This window comes from Molossus molossus, unplaced genomic scaffold, assembly GCF_014108415.1.
Source record: "Molossus molossus isolate mMolMol1 unplaced genomic scaffold, mMolMol1.p scaffold_m16_p_2, whole genome shotgun sequence".
Lineage (NCBI taxonomy): Eukaryota > Metazoa > Chordata > Mammalia > Chiroptera > Molossidae > Molossus > Molossus molossus.
Window position 1 is genome coordinate 67,572,445 of NW_023425355.1, and position 9,732 is coordinate 67,582,176.

At 39.3% G+C, this 9,732-nt stretch overlaps 1 pseudogene; it reads right to left on the reverse strand.

The window, feature by feature from the left end:
* Positions 1-390: 390 nt before the first annotated feature.
* LOC118635339 lies at positions 391-781 on the reverse strand (annotated as a pseudogene).
* Positions 782-9,732: the final 8,951 nt, after the last annotated feature.

Consider the following 9,732-nt stretch of genomic DNA (forward strand, 5'->3'; position numbering starts at 1 on the left):
CACCAGTATAAATGTGTTCTTATTTCACCACTTTCTATTCTGCACAAAGTCTTGGAAAATGTGGTTGTGTAGCACACATCATTTGGAGATCAGAGTAACAGATGTGAGCTATGGAACCAGGAAAATGTCTTAGTTTGGCTAGTTTTAAGGCCCTGGTTTTCAGAAGCCCCACACTCAGTACTCAGCAAGGAAGGAAACCCATCTGACCTATTGTCTTCAGAGACAATAATAACAGATAACTATTATAGCCTTCTTATCCATATATATGTAAAATCTGGAAGGAAATACTCCAAAATGTTAGTATTAACATGTTATATTGTTTGGTGAATGTATTATAGAATATATTTTAGACTTTGTTTTTGAGGAACAAGAGCCAAGTATTTTATTTGTTCATGTCTTGCATTTGAAGCACTTCTGGATGACATCCTTGGCCTAAGACTCTTTGCCATAGTCCTTAACTATCATACGATAACCAACCAGTTCATGGGGTTTCCCCTCTCTGTCAATTTTATAGAAGCCTACCCATTCCCCAAGTTTCTTGTTGTCATCAACCTTAATTAGGTTGATTTGGTGTTCAGCACAAAGGATCTCCACCAACTTGACATACATAGGCTCATTGCAATTGGATGGATGCAAACACACACAGATGGGATTGGCACTTGTCTCAGGCTTTGCAGTCTGTTCATTCTAGGCACTTGTGGATGACTGTGGTCTTCAGTACCTCTTGTAAAGCAGTAGTAATATCCATTACACCTCCAGCAGCAATGTCTTTCTAGGCCATGGTAGTGGGTTACAGGTGAAGCAGACTTTTTTTTTTTCAACTATAGTTCACATTTAATATTATTTTGTATTAATTTCAGGTGCACAGCATAGTGGTTAGATAATCATGTACTTTACAAAGTGTTCCCTCCAATATTTTCAGTACCCACCTGGCAGCATACATCATTATTATAATATTATTGACTGTATTCCCTGTTCTGCAATTTACATCCCTGTGACTACTTTGCAACTACAATTAAGAAGTACAAAATGTTCCTGGCTGGTTTGGTTCAGTAGTTAGAGCATCAGCCTGCAGACCAAAGGGTCTTGGATTTGATTTCTGGTCAAGGGCAAGTACCTGGGTTGCAGGTTCAATCCCCAACCGCGGTCAGGGTCATTCCAGAGGCAACCAATTGATGTGTCTCTCTCACACCGATGTTTCTTTCTCTCTTCCCCTCCCTCCCTTCCACTCTATCTGGAAAGTAATGGAAAAATATCCTCAGGTGCAGATTACAAACAATAACAAAAAAAAGTATGAAAAAGAGCCAAATCTTGAATACAACTGAGCCTTGCCTCCTAGCCACTTGGTGGCAGAAAGGGAAATGCTAGATTTTATATGTACTTTCCTATGATTTTCAGAAATATCCATAACAAGAATGATTTGCTTTGATATTTGGAAAAACAGTAAGAAAACATTCAGAGTTGTTTACTTAAAATGCATTTTAGTCAGGACCATCAAGTCAAGGTGATCAATCACCTAGTATATTTGTATTTAGCATTTAAAATGTGCAGGCCTAGAGCCAGGCTCTGGGTGGGGGTGGGGATGGGGGGTGGGAATGTAGGGAGATTCAAAAGGAAAGGTATGACTGTTTAATTGAGGGCCTGTTGTTTACCAGGTACATTTCTGCTGTTTACTCATTTCATTCTCCAACAATGCTGGGAGGTAGGTTTTCACTAGCACTAGTAATACAGATGAAGAAACTGAGGCTTCAAAAGACCATGCATCATGGCTAAGAATACACAGTAAATCCATGGAAATTCTAGACCCAGAAGGCAGCTCTGCCTAATTCAGAGCTTGTGCTCATTAATTATATATCATTATTCTCCCATAATATGTACACTCATACATATACAACAGAGTCCCTGGCCTTTTAAACCTTACAGTCTAGTTGAGAAGATAAAGATTCTGCCTTTAACAAGTCTGCCTGTAACAATTAAGGTAGTGCATCTCAAATTTTAATATGCTTAGGAATTACCTGGGGATCTCATTAAAATGCAAATTCTGAAGGAGTAGTTGTAGGGGTGGGGGCTGAGAGTCTGTAGTTCTAATAAACTCCCAGGTGATGCTGATCTTGCTAGTTAAAGGATTGGGTAACAGACACTAAGAAGTTAAAAGAACTAACCCAGACCTCAGTCTCGTGTATCCTGTCCCAGGAAAAGTGCTGAGCTGCTCTGTCTCCTTGTGGTCCAGAAGAAGAGCCCCTAATCCTGAACTGCCCCAATGAAAAGGCAAGTGATTGTCTAGGCTGGCTGGGGCTAGGAAGGCAACCCTGCCCGGAGAAAGATGCCTGGGCTCCCATGTGGGCCAGGCTTCCTTTTCTTCCAGTCCATCTGCAGCCTGCCACCACCAGGCCACAAATAAGAGCAAGGAGGCCCACTCATTCCTCTTGGATCTGGGGAAGTGCTTCATGCCTGTCACACTCAATTCACCTCTGGGCCAGGTGCCCAGCTGGGCTGGTGGCCTCTCTCTTGACACCTTTAACCACATGACTGTGTAGTTTGCTCTTGGGCCTGCCTGGCATCAGGGGACTGGCCCTGGTGACTCTCTGAAGCCCCTTCCAGCACAATGAATCAGATTCCCAGAAGGCTCCATTGACCTGGGGAACAGGCAGCTTTGCTAGGTCCATGAATATTAGCCAAAGAGGCAAGTATGCAAGATTATGAAGCCAGAACAGAGAGGTACTGTTTGTATTGCTTCTCCTTATGCATAATGAATCATAATTATAATACTTGGAATGTATATAGGGACTGTTTTCCAGAACATGAAAGTTGAGAAGAGTATTGAGCATAGTTTTTGCTAGTCTATCATTCATAAAATTATGTCTATGGGAAGTGGTTTCCAGTTCCCAAACGGTGCTTGATTGCATGCTGGGAACTGGCTGCATAGGAGAAGCAATGTAAGGCAGTATCACTAATAGTCAGAGTAACTGTTTGAAGAATGTTTATAGGAGCTCAGAGGAGGGAGGGTGGACCATGGGCTGCATGTTGACAGAAGATTTCCTGGAGCAGGAGAGTATGAGCTGTGCCTTTCAGGAGGAATAGGATTTTGATAGTTAGGGTAAAGGGGTGCAAAACATTGAGGTAGTAATGAGGTGCTCACTACACATGCTAGAGAAAATGGAGTCAAGGGATGTCAGGCCAGATAGGGCTGGAAGAACTGTCTACAGAGCTTTTATATGCGAGGAAAATTAGGGGGAGGGGAGAGGGGTAGGAGAAGAAAGGACACAATTTATCATCACTGCTGTGGGCCAAGCACTTTACCTACATAGGACTCCAGAAATATAGGAAGTATCTTCATTGCTTTGATGAAGAAATGGTTTTGTAGAGGTTAAGTGAGGTTCTTCAGTCCACCCAGATGGTAGTGCTAGAACCATAATTTGAATCCAGGACACTGTGCTTTCATACTCCTACACATGTCCCTGACTCATATCTTGGGCTTAAAAAGGCTACCTGGCCCAGGTCCTTGAAAAGTCAGAGGCCACAGTGATTGTCTTAGTTTCCTGGAGCTACCATAAGAAATTACCACAAACTAGATGGTTTAAAACAACAAAAATATATTTTCTCACAGTTTTGGAGGGCAGGAGTCTGAAATCAAGGTGTTAGCAGTGCCATGCTCTTGTTGAAGCCTCTAGAGGAGGATCTTCTGTGAATGTCCAGAGAGGCTTTTTAATTTTCTTTTTCTTTCTTTCTTTTCTTTTTTTTTTTTTTGGAGAGAGAGGGAGTGAGAGATAGAAACATTGATGTGAGAGAGAGAGAGAGAGAGATCCGTTGTCTCCCGCACACCCCTAACTGGGGATAGAGCCTGCAACCCAGGCAGGTGCTCTGACCTGTAATCAAACCAGGACCTCCCAGTCCATGGGATGATGCTCAATCCACTGAACCACACCAGTCGGGCTGTGGTTTATTTCATACAAAGCTTTCCCATAATGACCAGATATAGAAGGTTTCATTTTCACATCTTCATTTCTTCCTTTTTATAAAACATTTAACATTACAACAAATTTGAAAGTGCAAAGATAAATGACTCCTAACTTCTCCACTCTAATACAACTGATTTATTTTCTTTGTATTCCTTTTCATTATTGTCCACATATGTGATGTCCCTTTGTAAAGTCTTTTTTCACTTCTTCAGCAGGTTTAATGTTCCTACCATCCTCCAAAAGCATTTTGTGAATTATAACAACTTTTAGTTTGTTTGTATGACTTCCACTTAGACTGAACCTTCTTCAGAGCAGGGAACCATGTATTCTCACCTTTGTGTCTCCTATACATAGCACAACACCTGATACATAGATTTCTCAAAGAAATTAATACATATATGTGCATAGTCAAGCATTATATGTAATTTTGTGATTTGCTTTTGTTACTAAGCATCAGAGTACACATTATTTTTCACATAATATATTCTGATAACTGCTTAATATTCTATTCCATTAATGAACAGTCATTTGCTTAATCATTCCCCTCTTACTAGAAATGATTTTCAGCCTTACACTATTCACAGCTGTACTGAATTGAATACCTTCAGATGGAGTGGTGTGTGTGTGTGTGTGTGTTTGTGTGTGTGTGAGTTTTCCCAATGAATGAACTTTCCAAGTGTAGGATGAATGTTTTTTTTAGTTCTTGATAACATTTTGCTTCTCAAGAAAGTTAAACCAATTTGAATTAACATTGTATAAATGTAACATTTTAACCACAATTCTGTCAGTATTGTATTTTAAAATTATTTTGTAATTGCTTTAAAATATTATCCCATCTTTTTGTTTCTTTCATTTGAAGTCAATAAAATTTAACAAACAGCCCTGGTCAGTTTGGCTCAGCGGGTAGAGTGTTGGCCTACAGACGAAAGAGTATCAGGTTCGATTTCACCAAGGGCATGTACCTCAGTTGCTGTTCAGTCCCTGGCCACAGTTGGGTCATGTGGGAGGCAACCAGTCGGTGTGTCTCTCTCACATCGATGTTTCTTTCTCCCTCCCACTCTATCTGAAGATAAATGGAAAAATATCCTCAGGTGAGGATTAAAAAACAAAAAAATTTTAACAAACACATTTGAGTTCTATATGCAATTCACATTTCAAAATTTATATATATTTCCCTGGCCAGTTTTCTCAGTTGTTAGAGTGGAGGCCTGCAGACCAAGGAGTCCTGGGTTCGATTCCGGTCAAGGGCAAGTTTGTTGGTTGTGATTTGTCTCTGGCCCTGATTGGGGTCATGCAGGAGGCAACCACTCGATGTTTCTTTCTTTCTCTCTCTCTCTCTCTCTCTCTCTCTCTCCCTCCCACTCTATCTGAACAAAAATGGAAAAATATCCTTGGATGAGGAGTAAGAAAAAGCAGAAAAAGAAAAAAAGTTATATATATCAACCCTGGCCAGTTTGACTCAGCGGTTAAAGTGTCAGCCCTTGGACCAAAGGGTCAAGGGCTCGATTCCTGGTCAAGGGCACATTCCTGGGTTGCAGGTTCAATCCCCAGCCCTAGTCAGTGGTCAGGGTTGTGCAGGAGGCAACCAATCAATGTGTCTCTCTCACATCTCACATGGATGTTTCTCTCTCTCACCTCCTCTCTTCCTTCGACTCTATCTAAAAAGAATTAATGGAAAAATATCCTTGGGTGAGGATGATCCATTTTGGACTAGTTCTGACATACCTGCTTTAGCCACATTGATTAAAGCCTTCACATATTTATAGTAAAGAAGAAGGGAGACTAACCATGTCTTTAATAATGAGCTGTTTTATGGCTTTACTGACATTGTGTGAGCTCTGTGTTTTCAATAAATTATTTTGCTATCTTCTTGGAGCCCTTCAATCCACTTTCAGTATCTTATATCCAGCTATTTGACTAAATAAATACTGCTGAGTTTATATTTGAGTGTTATTACTGATGATCTTCATTCTTTCCTGAATATCTGAGTTTCCCTCTGATATTTCCCTTCTTTCTAAAGAACTTATTTCTTATAATGTAGGTCTACTGACAATGAGCATTCTTTTATCTGAAAATGCCTTTGTTTCACCTTCACTCTTTAACGGTCATATCACTGGTTACAGGATTTAGGGTTGAAAATTTTTCTTTTGGCACTTTAAGGATATTGTTCCACTGTCTTCTGGTCTTTGTGATTTCTGATGAGAAGACCACAGTCATTCGAACCTCTGTTCTCCTATATACAACATTTTGTTTCTCTCTGGCTACCTACAAGATTTACTTTTTAATCCTTGGCTTACATTCACTTAATTATGATTTATTAGACATGGTTTTCTTCATATTTATCCTGTGTGGGGTTCACCCGATTTGGGAAGTTTTTGGCTATTATTAAATTTTTTTTCCTTCTCTCTTCTCTCCTGTGATAACTACTTGTATGTTAGATCTTTTGCTATTCTCTCACAGATCCTCGAGGCTCTGCTCATTTTATTTTCTGTTCTTTGTTTTCTCTCTTCTTTAGATTGGAATATTTCTATTTATCTATCTTCATGTTCACTGACTCTGTCTCTTCCACTTTGCTCTTGAGTCCATTAGGTGCCCCCAATCGTGACCCCAAAATACTGTGTTTTTCAGTTTTAGAATTTCATTATTTTTAAATAATTTATATTTTATTTCTTAAGATAGCCTTCTTTTTCCCATTCATTGCAAGCATATTTTTCTTTACCTCATTGACTAAAGTTATGATAGCTCCTTCAAAGTCCTTCTCTGGTAATTCCAAAATGTAGGTTATGTCTGTGTTGAACTCAACTGTTTGTCTTTTCTCTTGAGAATATGTGGGTGACATTTTCCTGTGGTTATTTATTTATTTTTGTATGTTGGGTAATTTTGGATTGTATACTGGGTATTATAATTGCTAGGTTGCAGAGATTCTGGAGTCTAGTGTATTCCTCCAAAAATTGTTGACTCTTTTTGTTTTAGCAAGCAATTAAGTTGCTTAGCTATGGACTGCAAACTCTGTCTCACCTATAGAGGGCATCAGCTTAATTATCAGTTAAAATCTTTTAGCCCTAGCTGAAATGTGATTTGAGTCTACCTCAGGCATGCATGCTATAAGGGCTCAGGGTCAGCAAGATACCTTGGCTAAATCTATGCACAGAATATATGGGCTTTCCTGTTCTGCTTTTCTCCTTTCCGGGATTCATTCAGCATTTTCAAGTGGCTATAGTTACCCTGGGTTCTTCAGGCCAGACAAATGGCAGGTTTTCTACTGTAGTTTTAGCCGTTTTGTGCCATGCTGCAACAGTACTCTATGCTCAAGCTAAAGCTATAAAATTAGAAAGTCACTCCAGGCCAGTTCTTTCTACTCAGTTTTAGCTCTCATAAAAAATCTGCCTATATTTTACTTTTTACTCTCCAGAATCTTTAGTTGTTGTTTTTTTTTTCTTTTTATATTTTCCACAGTTTGTAGTTACTACCTTCAGGGAGGCTGACCTGTTAATAGCTTATCGCACCATACTGGAAGTGGAAACTCTTTTCTATTTTTGAATTAGAAAAACGTTGGGGGATTTACTTTTTGTTAAAAATATGTGTGTGTGTGTGTGTGTGTGTGTGTGTGTGTATTTAAAATTATATAACATAAAAACAAAGAAAAAATAAAACTACACATAATATAATTTCTAAAAGATATATAGTATTAATTCTTCTTCTTCTTTTTTTAATCCTCACCCAAGGATATTTTTCATTGAATTTTTAGATAGCCTGGAAGGAAAGAAGAGAAAAGAAACATCAATGTGAAAGAGACACATCAGTTACATCAATTGGTTGCCTCCTGCACGACCCTGACCGGGGCTGGGGATAGAACCTGCAACCCAGGCACATATCCTTGACTGAGAATCGAACTCGAAACCTTTCAGTCTGTGGACAGATGCTCTAACTGCTGAGCTGAACCAGCCAGGGCTAATTCTCTTGTTAATGGACATTTGCCTTATTTCCATTTGGGGATTATTACCAACAGTACTCTATGAATATTCTTGTATATTTTTTTGGTATACATCTGTAAACATTTAGGTTGGGAATATATCTAAGAGTAAAATTTGCTATCAATTTGCTCTATCAATCATCTATCTATCTATCTGTCTGTCTGTCTATTTATCCATCTATCTATGATACTTCCAAACAGTTTTCCAATGTGTTTGAACCAATTTATACTCTGCTTAACAATGTAAAAGAATTTCAGTTGTTCCAATGTTTGGTATTATCTGCCTTTTAAAATTTTAGCCTTTTTTTAAACTTATCTTTATTGTTGGATGTATTACAGATGTTCCTCCTCTTCCCCAACCCCCATTGACCCCCTCCTCCCCACTCCCACCCCCTGTTGCCTTTCCCCACACTGTTGTTTGTGTCCATAGGTTATGCATATATGCATGTAAGTTCTTTGGTTTATCTCTTCCCACTCCCCAACCCCCTTCCCTTTGAAATTTGTCAGTCTAACAACCAATTTGTACTTCTTAGTCCCTTCACGTTTTTCACCCATTCCTCCAACCCCCTTCCCATCTGGCAAACAACAAAATGTTCTCTGTATCTATGAGAATGTTTCTGTTCTGCTTGTTCATTTTGTTTGTAGATTCAATTGTCGATAGATATGTATTCATTGCCATTTTGTTTGTTCATATTTTTTATCTTTTTCTTCAAGAAGACCCTTCAACATTTCATATAATAATGGTTTGGTGGTGATGAACTTCTTTAGCTTTTCCTTGTCTGGGAAACTCTTTATATGGCCATCGATTCTAAGTGACAGCTTTGCAGGATAGAGTAATCTTGGTTGTAGGTTCTTTCTTTTCATCACTCTGAATATTTCTTGCCACTCCCTTCTGGCCTGCAAAGTTTCTTTTGAGAAATCAGCTGACAGTCTTATGGGGGCTCCCTTGTAGGTAACCAACTGCTTTTCTCTTGCTGCTTTTAAGATTCTCTCTTTGTCTTGAATCTTTTGCATTTTGATGATGATGTGTCTTGGTGTGGGCCTCTTGGGGTTCATCTTGTTTGGGACTCTCTGTGCTTCCTGGACTTGTATGTCTGTTTCCTTCACCAAGTTAGGGTAGTTTTCAGTCATTATTGTTTCAAATAGTTTTTCAATTTCCTGCTCTCTCTTCTCCTTCAGGCACCCTTATGAAACGAATGTTGGCACACTTGAAGTTGTCCCAGAGGCTCCTCACACTATCCTCATTTTTTTGGTTTCTTTTTTCTTTTTGTTGTTCTAGTTGGGTGTTTTCTGCTTCCTTATACTCCAAATCCATGGTTTGCTTCTTGGCTTTACCTACTCTACTATTGAATTTGTGTGAATTATTCTTTATTTCAGTTAGTGCCTCCTTCATTTGTGACTGCTCTTTTTTTATGCTCTTGAGGCCCTCACTAAGTTTGCTGAGGTTCTCACTATGTTCATTGAGCATCCTTATAAGCAGTGTTTTGAACTCAGCATCTGTTTTGTTGTTTATCTCCATTTCACTTAGTTCTTTTCCTGGAGTTTTGCTCTGTTCTTTTATTTGGGACCTGTTTCTTTGTCTTCTCATTTTGGCTGCCTCCTTGTGTTTGTTTCTATGCATTACTTGATGAGAGCTATGGGGCTAGCTGAGACCAGATACTGCTTGTTTGAAAGAATTTAGGTAAACCTGAAGCAGGATCCAAGCCAGGCTAATCCTATGGTAAAGCAACTGGCAACAGCTTGGGTGAGCCCAATAGTTGGGTGGGGCATGGCCTCAGGGAATCACCATGGTGGGTCAAA